Source organism: Pan paniscus, chromosome 1, assembly GCF_029289425.2.
Source record: "Pan paniscus chromosome 1, NHGRI_mPanPan1-v2.0_pri, whole genome shotgun sequence".
NCBI classification, from domain to species: domain Eukaryota; kingdom Metazoa; phylum Chordata; class Mammalia; order Primates; family Hominidae; genus Pan; species Pan paniscus.
In genome coordinates, this window is record NC_073249.2 from 98,749,058 (window position 1) to 98,764,524 (window position 15,467).

The 15,467-nt window shown below is 48.2% G+C and overlaps 1 protein-coding gene across 11 annotated transcripts in view; it reads right to left on the bottom strand.

Annotated features, from left to right (window-relative positions):
* GABPB2 (GA binding protein transcription factor subunit beta 2) overlaps positions 1–14,157 on the bottom strand; it is a 60,358-nt gene extending 46,201 nt beyond the window's left edge. For all 11 annotated transcript variants that reach the window (XM_063605439.1, XM_034935152.3, XM_034935139.3 and 8 more), the window contains exon 1: positions 13,639–14,157. The gene's annotated coding sequence lies outside the window, so the exon portion shown is untranslated. The remainder of the gene's footprint in view (positions 1–13,638) is intronic.
* Between the last annotated feature and the right edge of the window lie 1,310 nt (positions 14,158–15,467).

Genomic DNA, 15,467 nt, shown 5'->3' on the forward strand with positions numbered 1-15,467 from the left:
CCTGGGCGACAGAGTGAGACTCCGTCTCAAAAAAAAAAAAAAAAAAAAACAGCTAGGGCCGGGCGCGGTGGCTCATGACTGTAATCCCAGCACTTTGGGAGGTCAAGGCGGGCTGATCATCTGACGTCAGGAGTTTGAGACCAGCCTGACCAACATGGAGAAATCCCATCTCTACTAAAAATACAAAAAAAATTAGCCGGGCATGGTGGCGCATGCCTGTAATCCCAGCTACTCAGGAAGGCTGAGGCAGGAGAATCACTTGAACCGGGAGGGAGGTTGCGGTGAGCCGAGATCCCGCCATTGCACTCCAGCCTGAGCAACAAGAGTGAAACTCTGTCTCAAAAAAAAAAAAAAAAAAAAAAAAAACAGCTGGGCACAGTGGCTCACGCCTGCAATTGCAGCATTTAGGCAGGCAGAAGTGGGAGGACAGTTTCAGCCCAGGAGTAAGAGACTACCCCAGGCAACACAGTAAGGCCCCATTTCCACATTAAAAAATATATATATATTATATATATATATATAATAAAAATAAAAGGATGGGCACAGTGGCTCATGCCTGTAATCTCAACACTTTGGGAGGCTGAGGGGGCTGGATCACGAGGTCAGGAGTTCAAGACCAGCATGTCCAAGATGATGAAACCCCATCTCTACTAAAAATACAAAAATTAGCCGGGCATGGTGGCGGGTGCCTGTAATGACAGCTACTCGGGAGGCTGAGGCAGAGAATTGCATGAATCTGGGAGGTGGAGGTTGCAGTGAGCCAAGATTGCACCAAGGCACTTCAATCTGGGTGACACAGCAAGACTCCATCTCAAAAAAAATAATAACAAATAAATGAATAAAATAAAAAGTGAACAAAGGGAGCTGCCACTTCAAGGAGAACAACTGACAGTATATATATATATATATATATATATATATATATATATATATATATATGTATATAATTTTTTTTTCTCTCTATAGAGACGGAGTCTTGCCCTGTCACCCAGGCTGGAGTGCAGTGGCAAGATGACGGCTTACTGCCAACCTCCGCTGCCTGGGTTCAAGCAATTCTCTGCCTCAGCCTTCCGAGTAGCTCGGATTACAGGCATGTGCCACCACGTCCAGCTAATTTTTCTGTACTTTTAGTAGAGACAGGTTTTCGCCATGTTGGCCAGGCTGTTCTCAAACTCCTGACCTCAGGTGATCTGCCTGCCTCAGCCTCCCAAAGTGCTGGGATTACAGGCGTGAGCCACCGCACCCAGCCAATTGACAGTATTTATTGCCAATTATCAATTACAATTTGAGCTTTCAAGCAAAAATTAGAATTTTGGAAAATCTATAACCACCACCATCAACTTGGTAACTCACATTAAAGACTTTCCTGATGAAATAAGTGGTAATATTAATGAATGTGATTTTTTGATATTGTATAATAAAATGCATCAATATTTAGATGACCTATACAATTTGGTGAACCAATACTTTCCAAATGACCAATGTTTAATGTAATGAAATCATGCACAAGTAAAACAATTCAAAGTGAAAGATCAATGGGTTTTAAGGTTACAGAATAGAAAAATTCACTGATGTGTTTTCAAATTCCTCATTGCAACTAACTTTTTCTTTTCTTTTTTTTTTTTTGAGACAGGGTCTTTTTCTGTTGCCCAGGCTAGAGTGCAGTGGTATGATCATAGCTCACTGCAGCCTTGAACTCCTGGGCTCAAGCAATCCTCTGTCCTCAGCCTCTTGAGTAGCTAGGACTACAGGTGCACACAACCATGCCTGACTAATTTTTTAGTTTTTTGTAGAGGTGCAGTTTTGTTATATTGCCCAGGCTGGTCTCAAACTCCTGGCCTCAAGCAATCCTCCTGCCTTCGTAAACTAACTTTTAAGAAATTACCATTTGTTGGCCTGGCACAGTGGCTCATGCCTATAATCCCAGCACTTTGGGAGGCTGAGGTGGGCGGATCACGAGGTCAGGAGATTGAGACCATCCTGGTTAACACAGTGAAACTGCATCTCTACTAAAAATACAAAAAAAAAAAAATTAGCTGGGCATGGTGGCGGGCGCCTGTAGTCCCAGCTACTCAGGAGGCTGAGGCAAGAGAATCACATGAACCCAGGAGGCGGAGCCTGCAGTGAGCCGAGATCGAGCTACCACACTCCAGCCTGGGCGACAGAGCAAGACTCCATCTCAAAAAAAAAAAAAAAAAAAGAAATTACCACTCGTTGGCCAGACGCAGTGGCTCACGCATGTAATCCTAGCACTTTGGGAGGCCAAAGCGGGTGGATCATCTGAGGTCAGGAGTTTGAGACCAGCCTGGCCAACATGGTGAAACCCCGTCTCTACTAAAAATACAAAAATTAGCTGGGCATGGTGGCATGTGCCTGTAGTCCCAGTTACTTGGGAGGCTGAGGCAGAAGAATCGCTTGGACCTGGGAGGTAGAGGTTGTGGTGAGCCGAGATCGCGCCACTGCACTCCAGTCTGGGCAAGGGTGAGACTCCATCTCAAAAAAAAAAAAAAAAAAGAAAAAGAAATTACCACTTGTCAAGTTTTTGTGCAGTATCAAAGAATACTCACTGTTACTGGAAAAAGTTATTATAATACTCTTTCCTTCGACAAGTACATATTGTAACAAAATGAAGTAGATATAAGAATGAAGCTGTCAACTGGGTGCGGTGGCTCACGCCTGTAAACCCAGCACTTTGGGAGACTGAGGCGGGCAGATCACCTAAGGTCAGGAGTTCGAGAGCAGCCTGGCCAACATAGTGAAACTCTGTCTTTTCAAAAAATACAAAAGAATTAGCTGGGCATGGTGGTGCACGTCTGCAGTCCCAGCTACTCGGGAGGCTGAGGCGGAAGAATTGCTTGAACCCGGGAGGTGGAGGTTGCAGTGAGCCAAGGTCACGCCACTGCACTCCAGCATGGGTGACAGAGCGAGACATCATCTAAAAATAAATAAATAAATAATAATGAGAATGCAGCTGTCTTCTATTAAGCCAGAAGTTAAAGAGAGTTGAAAAAATATATAAAACAATGCTCTTGTTCTCACCATTTTTTAACTCTGAAGATATATATATACAGTTTGTTTCTTTGTTTCTTTTTTGGGGTTTTTTGAGACAGGGTCTTGCTGCTCTGTTGCCCAGGTTGGAGGGCAGTGACACAATCTCGGTTCACTGCAACCTCCGCCTCCAGTGTTTAAGTGATTCTTGTGCCTCAGCCTCCCAAGTAGCTGGCATTACAGGTGTGCACCACCATGCCTGGCTAATTTTTCTATGTTTAGTAGAGACGGAGTTTCACCATGTTGTCCAGGCTGGTCTCAAACTCCTGAACTCAAGTGATCCGCTGGCCTCAGCCTCCCAAAGTGCTGGGATTATAGGCATGAGCCACCACACCAGGCCTGAAGATATATTTTTTATAAAAATGTTTTAAGTTGGCCGGGTGTGGTGGCTCACACCTGTAATCCCAGCACTTTGGGAGGCCGAGACGGGCGGATGACGAAGTTAGGAGACCGAGACCATCCTGGCTAACATGGTGAAACCCCGTCTCTACTAAAAATACAAAAAAATTAGCTGGGCGTGGTGGTGGGCCCGTGTAGTCCCAGCTACTCGGGAGGCTGAGGCAAGAGAATGGCGTGAACACGGGAGGCGGAACTTGCAGTGAGCCGAGATTGCGCCACTGCACTCCAGCCTGGGGGACAGAGCGAGACTCCGTCTCAAAAAAAAACCTTTCTTTTTTTTGTTTTTTTTTGAGACGTAGTCTTCCTCTATTACCCAGGCTGGAGTGCAGTGGCGCAATCTCGGCTCACTGCAACCTCCAACCTCCACCTCCTGGGTTCAAGTGATTCTTGTGTTTCAGTCTCCCGAGTAGCTGGGATTAGAGGTGCCATGCCACCATGCCCAGCTAATACTTGTATTTTTAGTAGAGATGGGGTTTCACCATCTTGGCCAGGCTGGTCTTGAACTCCTGACCTTAAGTGATCTGCTTGTCTTGGCCTCCCAAAGTGATGGGATTACAGGCGTGAGCCACTGTACCTGGCCTAAACCCTTTTTATTTTATTTATTTATTTATTTATTTAGAGATGGAGTTTTGCTTTTGTTGCCCAGGCTGGAGTGCAGTGATCGAATGATCTCAGTTCACTGCAACCTCTGCCTCCTGGGTTGAAGCAATTCTCCTGCCTCAGCCTCCCGAGTACCTGGGATTACAGGCATGTGCCACCATGCCCAGCTAATATTGTATTTTTAGTAGAGACAGGGTTTCTCCATGTTTGTCAGGCTGGTCTTGAACTCCTGACCTCAGGTGATTTGCCCAGCTTGGCCTGCCCACCACCATGCCCAGCTAATTATTGTTTTTTTTTTTTATTTTATTTTTTGAGACGGAGTTTGGCTCTTGTTGCCCAGGCTGGAGTGCAATGGCGTGATCTCGGCTCACCGCAACCTCTGCGTCCAAAGTTCAAGCGATTCTCCTACCTCAGCCTCCCAAGTAGCTAGGAATACAGGCGTGTGCCACCACGCTTGGCTAATTTTTGTATTTTTAGTAGAGATGGGGTTTCACCACCTTGGCCAGGCTGGTCTCGAACTCCTGACCTCGCGATCCACCGGCCTCAGCCTCCCAAAGTGCTGGGATTACAGGCATGAGCCACTGTGCCCGGCAATGTTTTATTATTATTGTTGTTATTATTTTGTGTGTGTGTGTGACAGAGTTTTGCTCGTTACGCAGGCTAGAGTGCAATGGTGCAATCTCAGCTCACTGCAATCTCCGCCTCCTAGGTTCAAGCTATTCTCCTGCCTCAGCCTCCCGAGGAGCTGGTATTACAGGCATGTGTCACCATGCCCAGCTAATTTTGTATTCTTAGTACAGACAGGGTTTCACCATGTTGGTCAGCCCCTTGAACTCCTGACCTCAGGTGATTCGCTGCCTCGGCCTCCCAAAGTGCTGGGATACAGGCGTGAGCCACTGCGCCCGGTTGCAAAATGTTTCTGAGCAGTGTTTTATACTGTGGTCTGCTTTCATATCTACATTTATCGTATTTATATATTTATTTACTGAGACAGGGTCTCACTCTATTTCCCAGGCTGGAGTGCAGTGGCATAATCATGGCTCACTGCAACCTCTGCCTCCTGGATTCAAGCGATTCTCTTGCCTCGCCTCCTGAGTAGCTGGGATTACAGGCACCTACTACCACGCCTGGCTAATTTATGCATTTTTAGTAGAGGCAGTGTTTCACCAGGTTAGGCCAGGCTGGTCTTGAACCCCTGACCTCAAGTAACCCGCCAGCCTCAGCCTCCCAAAGTGCTGGGATTACAGGCGTGAGCCACTGCACCTGGCCTATCACTCTTCTTTAATCATCTTTCTGTCACATATCAATACTACTAAATGACAACCAACCCAAATCTGTCATCCCATTCTTTCAACAAGCCATGATTTTAAAGCCCTATTTCTTACTATATATATAATTAAACTTTGGGATTAGAATGTAAATAGGGTGCTATATTTACCTCCTAATATAAGAAAGATATAGAAATGCGTTCTTCAAGGCTCTTTTCTCCTCCTATCCTCAGTTACTCTTTTGAGTTAACCTGAAGCATCCATCATAAGAAAAAGTAAAATGTAGCCAGGCACAGTGGCTCACGACTGTAATCCCAGCACTTTGGGAGGCAGAGGCAGGCGGGTCACTTGAGGGCAGGAGTTGGAGACCAGCCTGGCCAACATGGTGAAATCCCGCCCCTACTAAAATACAAAATTTTACTACCCCGCCTGTACTAAAAATACAAAAATTAGCCAGGTGTGGTGGTGCACGCCTGTACTCCCAGCTACTCAGGAGGCTGAGGCAGGAGAATCACTTGAACCTGGGAGGCAGAGGTTGCAGTGAGCCAAGATTGTGCCACTGCCCTCCAGCCTGGGTAACAGAGCGAGACTGTCTCAAACAAACAAACAAACAAACAAACAAAAACAAAAAAAGAAAAAGTAAAATGAATTTTTTTTTCTATTTTTTTTTTTGAGACAGAGTCTTGCTCTGTGGCCCAGGCTAGAGTGCAGTGGCGCGATCTCGGCTCACTGCAAGCTCTGCCTTGCGGATTCACGCCATTCTCCTGCCTCAGCCTCCCGAGTGGCTGGGACTACAGGCACCCGCCACCACGCCTGGCTAATTTTTTGGATTTTTAGTAGAAGCAGGGTTTCACCGTGTTAGCCAGGATGGGCTCGATCTCCTGACCTCGTGATCCGCCCACCTTGGCCTCCCAAAGTGCTGGGATTACAGGCGTGAGCCACCGCGCCCAGTGTAAAATAAATTTTTATTCTTACTCTTTTTTTTTTTTTTTCGAGTTGAAGTCTCACTCTGTCTCACCCAGGCTGGAGTGCAGTGGTGTGATCTCGGCTCACTGCAGCCTCCACCTCTCAGGTTCAAGCAATTCTCCTGTCTCAGCCTCCCGAGTAGCTCGGACTACAGGCTCGTGCCACCACAACTGGATAATTTTGTATTTTTAGTAGAGACAGGGTTTCACCATGTTGGTCAGGCGAGGCTTGAACTCTGACTTCAGGGGATCCACCTGCCTCAGCCTCCCAAAGTGCTGGGATTACAGGCGTGAGCCACCATGCCTGGCCTTTATTTTTATTATTCTAAAGAAAATTATTATTTTTTGAGACGGAGTCTTGCTCTGTTGCCCAGGCTGGAGTGCAGTGGTGTGATCTTGGCTCACTGCACCCTCGGCCTCCTGGGTTCAAGCGATTCTCCTGTCTCAGCCTTCTGAGTAGCTAGGATTAGGTGGCACATGCCACCATGCCCGGCTAATTTTTGTATTTTTAGTAGAGACAGGGTTTCACCATGTTGGTCAGGCTGGTCTTGAACTCCTGACCTTGTGATCCACCTGCCTTGGTTTCCCAAAGTGCTGGGATTACAGGCGTGAGCCACTGCGCCTGGCCTCTCTTTTTTTTTTAAAGCTGAGCCCAGCCATGGGTTTATACTCTCAAATACCTATGAGTGGCCGGGCGCGGCGGATTACAAGGTCAAGAGAACAAGACCATTCTGGCCAACATGGTGAAACCCTGTGTCTACTAAAAATACAAAAATTAGCTGGGCGTGGTGTTGCATGCCTGTAGTCCCAGCTACTCAGGAGGCTGAGGCAGAAGAATCACTTGAATCCGGGAGGTGGAGGCTGCAGTGAGCCGAGATTGCGCCACTGCACTCCAGCCTGGTGAGAGAGTGAGACTCCATCTTAAAAAAAAAAAAAAAAAAAAAAAACCTATGAGTTGGATAAATTCCTCCCCTCCTGAGGTCCCAGGATAATTTGGGGCTCCCGGGCCTGTCAGAAAGTCAGAAAGTGACATTCTTTACTTACCACAGATCAGGAACCCTGTACAGGGACTTCAGACAAGGTATGAGGCCAGTTTTCCCAAAGGGCTTTAATTGGCTTTGTAAGTCTTACGTGAGATTCCTTTTACGGAACAAAGTTCTTTCAAAGCCAATTTAAAAAGCCTATGTGAAAAATCATTATTCTTGCTGCACTTTATACAAATAATCAGACCAAGTGTAATCCCAGCACTTTGGGAGGCCCAGGAGGGCGGATCACGAGGTCAGGAGATCGAGACCATCCTGGCTAACACAGTGAAACCCCGTCTCTACTAAAAATACAAAAAATTAGCCGGGTGTGGTGGCAGGCACCTGTAGTCCCATCTACTTGGGAGGCTGAGGCAGGAGAATGGCATGAACCCAGGAGGTGGAGCTTGCAGTGAGCCACGATTGCGCCACTGCACTCCAGCCTGGGCGACAGAGCGAGACTCCATCTCAAAAAAAAAAAAAAAAAAACCAGACCAAGTGTAATAAAGCCAATCTATTTTACCATGATTTGCCTTTAGTAAAAATGGGAGACTGGCAAGGCACAGTGGCTCACACCTGTAATCCCAGCACTTTGGGAGGCTGAGGCGGGTGGATCACCTGAGGTCAGGTGTTCGAGACCAGCCTGGCCAACATGGTGAAAGCCCGTTTCTACTAAAAATACAAAAATTAGCCGGACGTGGTGGCATATGCCTGTAATCCCAGCTACTCCGGAGGCTGATGCAGGAGAATTGCTTGAACCCAGGAGGCAGAGCTTGCAGTGAACCAAGATTGTGCCACTGCACTCCAGCCTAGGTGACTGAATAAGACTCTGTCTCAAAAAATAAAAAAAATAAAAATTCTAGTCTCATCAGTTGTTTTTAAGTTTTTTTCTGCAACTTAGACTAACCCTGCTTATTCCTGTGAACCAACCAGTGATCTCTGGCTGCTGCTCAGAAGAAACAAAAGGAATGGGTAATGTAAAAATCTGGATCAATATTCTAATTCTGGGCACATACTGGAATCAGCTAGTAACCCCAAATCAGCTTGGTTCCAACAGTTGCCCAGTTCATGGAAAACCTTCTTATTTAGTTTACTTGGGATAGTTTTGCTTATTTTGCTTTACCGTTGAGGAGTATATTGCTGTTGTACTCTTTGTGTAGGAATGCAGGATAAGCTTACTGAATGTTTTCTTAAACTGAACACCTTTTAATCTTCCAGATATCACCTTTTGTTGGAGTTATGAATAGCTCTCACCATACTGATGCTTTCTGACTGAGCTCCTCTCTGAACCCTGAATACAAGAGACCCTAAGAGTCAGGCAGGAATATCATCGCCCCTATTCACCCTGAAAAAGTTACAGAAGATGGATCTTTATTTCTTTGTAACCCCTAGGATTAAGGGTTCTCTAATAAAAGGGATGGGAGAAATGTCAGAGGTGTTTGAACCAGAGCAACTCCATCTTGCATAGGAGTTGGGTGAAATAAGGCTGAGACCTACTGGGCTGCATTCCCATTAAGGCATTCTTTTTTTGTTTTGTTTTGTGTTTTTTTGGGTTTTTTTTTGGGGGGGGGGTTTTGAGATGAAGTCTCGATCTGTTGCCCAGGCTGGAGTCCAGTGGTGCAGTCTCAGCTCACTGCAACTTCCGCCTCCCAGGTTGTAGCGATTCTCCTGTCCCAGTCTCCCACCCGGCTAAATTTTTTTTTTTTTTTTTTTTGAGACGAAGTCTCGCTCTGTCGCCCAGGCTGGAGTGCAGTGGCACAATCTCGGTTCACTGCAAGCTCCGCCTCTTGGGTTCACGCCATTCTCCTGCCTCGGCCTCCCGAGTAGCTGGGACTATAGGCGCCCGCCACCATGCCCGGCTAATTTTTTGTATTTTTAGTAGAGATGGGGTTTCACCATGTTAGCCAGGATGGTCTCGATCTCCTGACCTCGTGATCTGCCCTCCTGGGCCTCCCAAAGTGCTGGGATTACAGGCATGAGCCACCGTGCCCGGCCAATTTTTTGTATTTTTAGTACAGATGGAGTTTCACCGTGTTAGCCAGGATGGTCTTGATCTCCTGACCTCTGCCCGCCTCAGCCTCCCAAAGAGCTGGGATTACAGGCATGAGCCACCGCGCCTGGCCCTTGTTTTGTTTTTTGAGACTGTCTCACTCTGTCGCCCAGACTGGAGTGCGGTGGCACGATCTCGGCTCGCCACAACCTCTGCCTCTAATGCTCAAGCAATTCTCCTGCCTCACCCTCCCGAGTAGCTGGAATTACAGGCGTGTGCCACTACTGCCTGGCTTATTTTTGTATTTTTAGTAGAGACAGGGTTTCACCATGTTGGCCAGGCTGGTCTTGAACTCCTGACCTCAAGTGATCCACCCACCTCGGCCTCCCAAAGTGGTGTGAGCCACTGTGCCCAGTCAGTTAAGGCATTCTTAGTTACAGGATGAGATAGGAGGTCAGCACGAGATACAGATCATAAAGACTTTGCTGATAAAACAGGCCATAGTAAAGAAGCTGGCTAAAACCCACCAAAAGCAAGATGGCGACAAGAGGACAAGAGTGACCTCTGGTTGTTCTCTCTGCTACACTCCCACCAGTGCCATGCCATGGCAGCTTACAAATGCCATGGCAATGTCAGGAAGTTACCCTATATGGTCTAAAAAGAGGAGGCTGCTGGGTGCGGTGGCTCACGCCTGTAATCCCAGCACTTTGGGAGGCTGCGGAGGGCGGCTCATGAGGTCAGGAGATCGAGACCATCCTGGCTAACGTGGTGAAACCCCGTCTCTACTAAAAATACAAAAAAAAAAAAAAAAAAGTTAGCTGGGCATGGTGGCGGAGGCCTGCAGTCCCAGCTATTCGAGAGGCTGAGGCAGGATAATGGCGTGAACCCAGGAAGTGGAGCTTGCAGTGAGCCGTGATCACGCCACTGCACTCCTCCGTCTGAAAAAAAAAAAAAAAAAAAAGCGGAGGCATGTTTAGCACACAATCAAGAAATAACCAGCCGGGCGCGGTGGCTCACGCCTGTAATCCTAGCACTTTGGGAGGCTGAGGCGGGAGGATCACGAGGTCAGGAGATCGAGACCATCTTGGCTAACACGGTGAAACCCCATCTCTACTAAAAATACAAAAAATTAGCCGGGCGCCGTGGCAGGTGACTGTAATTCCAGCTACTCAGGAGGCTGAGGCAGGAGAATGGCATGAACCGGGAAGCGGAGCTTGCAGCGAGCCGAGATAGCGCCACTGCAGTCCAGCCTGGGCAACAGAGCAAGACTCTGTCTCAAAAAAAAAAAAAAAAAAAAAAGAAATAACCATAAAAATACTGCCCATGGAGTAGCCATTCTTTTTTTCTTTACTTTCTTTTTTAGCCAGAGACTTGCTCTGTCACCAGGCTGGAGTACAGTGGCGCGATCTTGGCTCACTGCAAACTCTGCCTCCTGGGTACAAGTGATTCTCCTGCCTCAGCCTCCCAAGTAGCTGGGACTACAGATGCACGCCACCATGCCCAGCTAATTTTTGTATTTTTATTAGAGACGGGGTTTCACCATGTTGGCCAGGCTGGTCTTGAACTCCTGACCTTGTGATCTGCCCGCCTCAGCCTCCCAAAGTGCTGGGATTATGGGGATGAGCCACCGCGCCGGCCTTCCTTTACTTTCTCAAGCAACTTGCTTTCACTTAAAATAAAACAAAACAAAACAACAAAAAACAAACAAAAAACACAGCATTTTGAGGGGAACTATATGCCATTCTCCCAGTATCTTGTCCATGCTGGTTCTGGCAGGTGGTCAATACCTGCCTGGTGGCCCATCAACCAGACAAGAGATGAAGCCTGATACATCAGAAAACAGTCTAGGCACTTCTGACTCCTTGACTACAGACAACTAACATGTTCTCCCTTGCTGGCTGTACCTCCACTTTCCCTATACATAAACTGAGGAAACAAAATCTGTCTCACTTGCCTTCTAGGATTTTGGAGATGAATAAAATAAATCCCAGTGCTGTGGGAAGCCAAAGCAGGAGGATCAGTTGAAGCCAGGAATTTGATCCCAGCCGGGACAACACAGAGGGACTCTGTCTCTACAAAAATACAAAAATAAAAAAATTAGCAGGGTGTGGTGGCCCACACCTGTGGTCCTAGCTATTCAGGAGGCTAAGGCGGGAGGATAGCTTAAGCCCAGGAGTTCAAGGATGCGATGAGCTATGATCACTGCACTCCAGCCTGGGTGACTGAGCAAGACGCTGTCTCTAAAAACAAAAAAATAAAAAAAGATGGAAAAGAACCTAAATATATGTCAATAGGGGATGGGATAAAGTACTGAGCAAGACCCTGTCTCTAAAAGTAAAACTAAAAATAAAAAGAAATAAAAAGATTGAAAAGAACCTAAATATATATCAATAGGGGACTGGATAAAGTATGTTTGTTTGTTTGTTTGTTTGTGATGGAGTTTTGCTCCTGTTGCCCAAGCTGGAGTACAATGGCGCGATCCTGTCTCACTGCAACCTCTGCCTGCCGGGTTCAAGCCATTCTCCTGCCTCAGCCTCCTGGGTAGCTGGGATTACAGGTGTGTGCCACCACGCCCGGCTAATTTTTTGTATTTTTAGTAGAAATGGGGTTTCACCATGTTAGCCAGGCTGGTGTCGAACTCCTGACCTCAGGTGATCCACCCACCTCGGCCTCCCAAAGTGCTGGGATTACAGGCCAGAGCCACCACGCCCGGCCTGTTTGCTTTTTTAAAGAGACAGGGCCTCACTCTGTGGTCCAGGCTGGAGTGCAGTGGTGCAATCACGGCTCACTGCAGCCTCGACCTCAAGCGATCCTCCCACCTCAGTTTCCCGAGTAGCTGGGACCACCAGTGGGCACTACCACGCCCAGCTGATTAAAAATAATTTTTTTTTCTCTGTACCGACAGGGGTCTCCCTATTTCGCCCAGGCTGGTCTAGAACTCCAGGGCTAAAGGGATCCTCCCACCTCAGCTTCCCAAAATGCTGGGATTACAGGCGTGAGCCACTGCGCCCGGCCAAAACCTTTCAATAAGTGTGTGTTTTAATAATTCATGAAGTGCTTGAGCTCTTGACAACAAAGTACTCTATTATCCAAGATAATTAGAGTAATTACTTTTGTTTATTTAAGAATCTGGATGGGGCAGTTTTCTCTTTATTGTCATCAAAGCACGTGTGAAAATACATGCCTAAGAACATCTCTACTGGATTGGGTGGACCAAGTGATTAGATGAAAATATGGTCTTGGATGGCCAAAATTTTGTTACATCGTTGATAGTAAGCCATAGACTGTCCTTTTCCAAAGACGTTGGGTTGGGGGGCACCCCCTAGAGAGAAAGCCCTTTTGGGAAAAGGGAGAGGAATGGGATGACCTCTGGCTCAAGGAAGTATGTGAAAACAGGAGACAGCCTGTTTTCAGAATTGCAATGGAAGAATCTATGGTTCTTTTAGTATTGCTCAAGTCCCCACTGGGCGGCCAGCTGTACAAACAACTGTGAAAGAAGCAGAGGCGAGGCCGGGAGCCGTGGCTCACGCCTGCAATCCCAGCACTTTGGAAGGCCAAGGCGGGCGGATCCCCTAAGGTCAGGAGTTCGAGACCAGCCTGGCTAACATGGTGAAACCCCGTCTCTATTAAAAATATACAAAAATTAGCCGTGCATGGTGGCGCACGCCTGTAATCCCAGCTACTCGGGAGGCTGAGGCAGGAGAATCGCTTGAACCCGGGAAGCGGAGGTTGCAGTGAGCTGGAGGTTGCAGTGAGCCGAAATCGCGCCACTGCACTCCAGCCTGGGTGACAGAGCAAGACTCAGTTTTGAAAAAAAAAAAAAAAGAGCAAAAAAGCAGAGGCGGGGCCCGTACTGCTCTCATTCAGAATACCGAGTTCACTAGTAATCTTTCAGGTCATTATTAGGGTCAGATAATGAGAGAGTCGCCGTTTCCCTCTCTATCATAAACCCTACAGTTCCTCACACCAATGTCTGTCTGAAAGATGGGAACCAATTTGGGGCAGGGGGCCAAACTCAGCCTCGGCGACAGGCCTCGGCCCCGGCTCCGCGCCGCCCCCTAGTGGTCACCTCCGCGGCCTGGGCTTCCCTTGGTCCAGCTCCCCAGCCCCAGGTCTTACACCCACCCCCTTCTTCACCTCCTTCCAGTCCCCTCCCCTTCCTCCCGACAGCATCCCCTTCCTCCCCGTCCCCCTCCCCCCGCTGCCCCCGCTTCAGTGACGGGGAGCCGCGAGGTCTGCACCCAGAAGTCCGAGGCTGGGCTGGGAAGCGGTGTGACTTCTCACGGCACTTTCCTTTCCAGCCCTGACGCCCCCCGGAGTCCACACATCTCTTCTTTCCTCCTCACCTCCTCGTCCGGGACGCTGCCGGCCACGCTTCCACGGAGCCCGCCAGTTTAGTCCCGTTTCCTTCTCTAGTTAAGACTCCCTGTCAAGGACGGTTACTTTTTGCCCTTTTCATGTGTGCATGTTTTGGGGGCCTTTAACCCCCCCTCGTGGAGAAACAGAGGCAACAAAATGGCGGACCCGGAAATGAAGGCGCCGCGAGTAAGATTTCTGGCGGAGGAATCTGTGAAGGGAAAACTCATGCTCCCATTCTAACAGAAAGATGATGCACCCCCGAGGCTCATCGCCTTTCTGCTGAGGCACTTCTGAGGTGGAAAAGTGCGTCACCGAGGCATGCTAGGCAGGACTATTTAACGGGGCGGAGGACTGCTGGTTACGTATCTTGCGCGTCTGAATAGTTCCAGCAGGGGACGGATCCTGGGTCTGGTGTTGGCGCCAAGAACCTGGCGAACCGCTGAGGGAGACTCGCATCGTGCGTCAGTCATGCAGATTGCGTCTTAACTCTTGGCTGCTTCTTCGGGGTCTGGGGCGGCCAGGTTTAGTTTGACAGGAAAGCCTCGTTTCCTTATCCCAACCTCGGCTGCAGCTGTTTGGGACGTTCCTGGCTTTGTGCATTGGGTTCTGGTGCCTGATGGACACATTTTTCCAGTTACAGCCCGAATGTAAGGACCCCAGAGCCAAGCTGTCAGTGAGAACAGTGAAACAAATAACTGAGTCATTTCTTTTCTTTCTTTCTTTCTTTCTTTTTTTTTTTTTTTGAGACGGAGTCTCGCTCTGTCGCCCAGGCTGGAGTGCAGTGGCTCGATCTCGGCTCGCTGCATGCTCCGTCTCCCGGGCTCACGCCATTCTCCTGCCTCAGCCTCCGGAGTAGCTGGGACTGCAGGCACCCGCCACCACGCCCGGAGATTTTTTTGTATTTTTAGTGGAGACGGGGTTTCACCGTGTTAGCTAGGATGGTCTCGATTTCCTGACATCGTGATCCACCCGCCTCGGCCTCCCAAAGTGCTGGGATTACAGGCGTGACCCACCGCGCGCGGCCTTTTTTTTTTGAGACGGAGTCTCGCTTCGTCCGTCGCCCAGGCTGAAGTGCAGTGGCGTGACCTCGGTTCGCTGCAACCTCTGCCTCCCGGGTTCAAGTGATTGTCCTGCCTCAGCCTCCCCAGCAGCTGGGATTACAGGCGTCCGCCACCACGCTGGGCTAATTTTTGTATTTTTAGTAGAGATGGGGTTTTATTTTACCATGTTGGCCAGGCTGGTCTCGAACTCCTGACCTCAAGTGATTCGCCCGCCTCGGCCTCCCGAAGTGCTGGGATTACAGGCGTGAGCCACCGCGCCCGGCCTGAGTCATTTCTTTTTGGAGGCCTGCAAGAGGATGGAGCATGAGTTTGCAAATCCATTTAGTCACTTTATTTACCAAACAGTTGATCCCTGTCTCCACCCACCAATTGCCATGGCTGAAGGACTCTGAAGGGGCCCTTCAAAACTCAGTAAAAATAGAAAAGGACGCACTACTTATCCTTCCTGGCCCCATTCTTCGTTAGACTGGGACCGTCTTTAGATGTGGGCTTTTCATGGCCTAGAGGGAGGATTTGTCTTTTTTTCTCCCACCTGGGGACTTCTCTAGATCATCCTTATTTAGGGTATAGTGTCATCCTTATTTATAGTACACTGCCCAATTCTATCCTATCCATATTGGTATTTACAGTTTCTCTTTTGAGAGTTGGAGTCTTGTCTCATTCCCGTTTACATTCTGTTTGGCTCAGTGCTTTCCTATAGTAGGCACACAAAAACCAGAAGTTAAGCAGATAACATATTTGAGTGAATTCGTTTA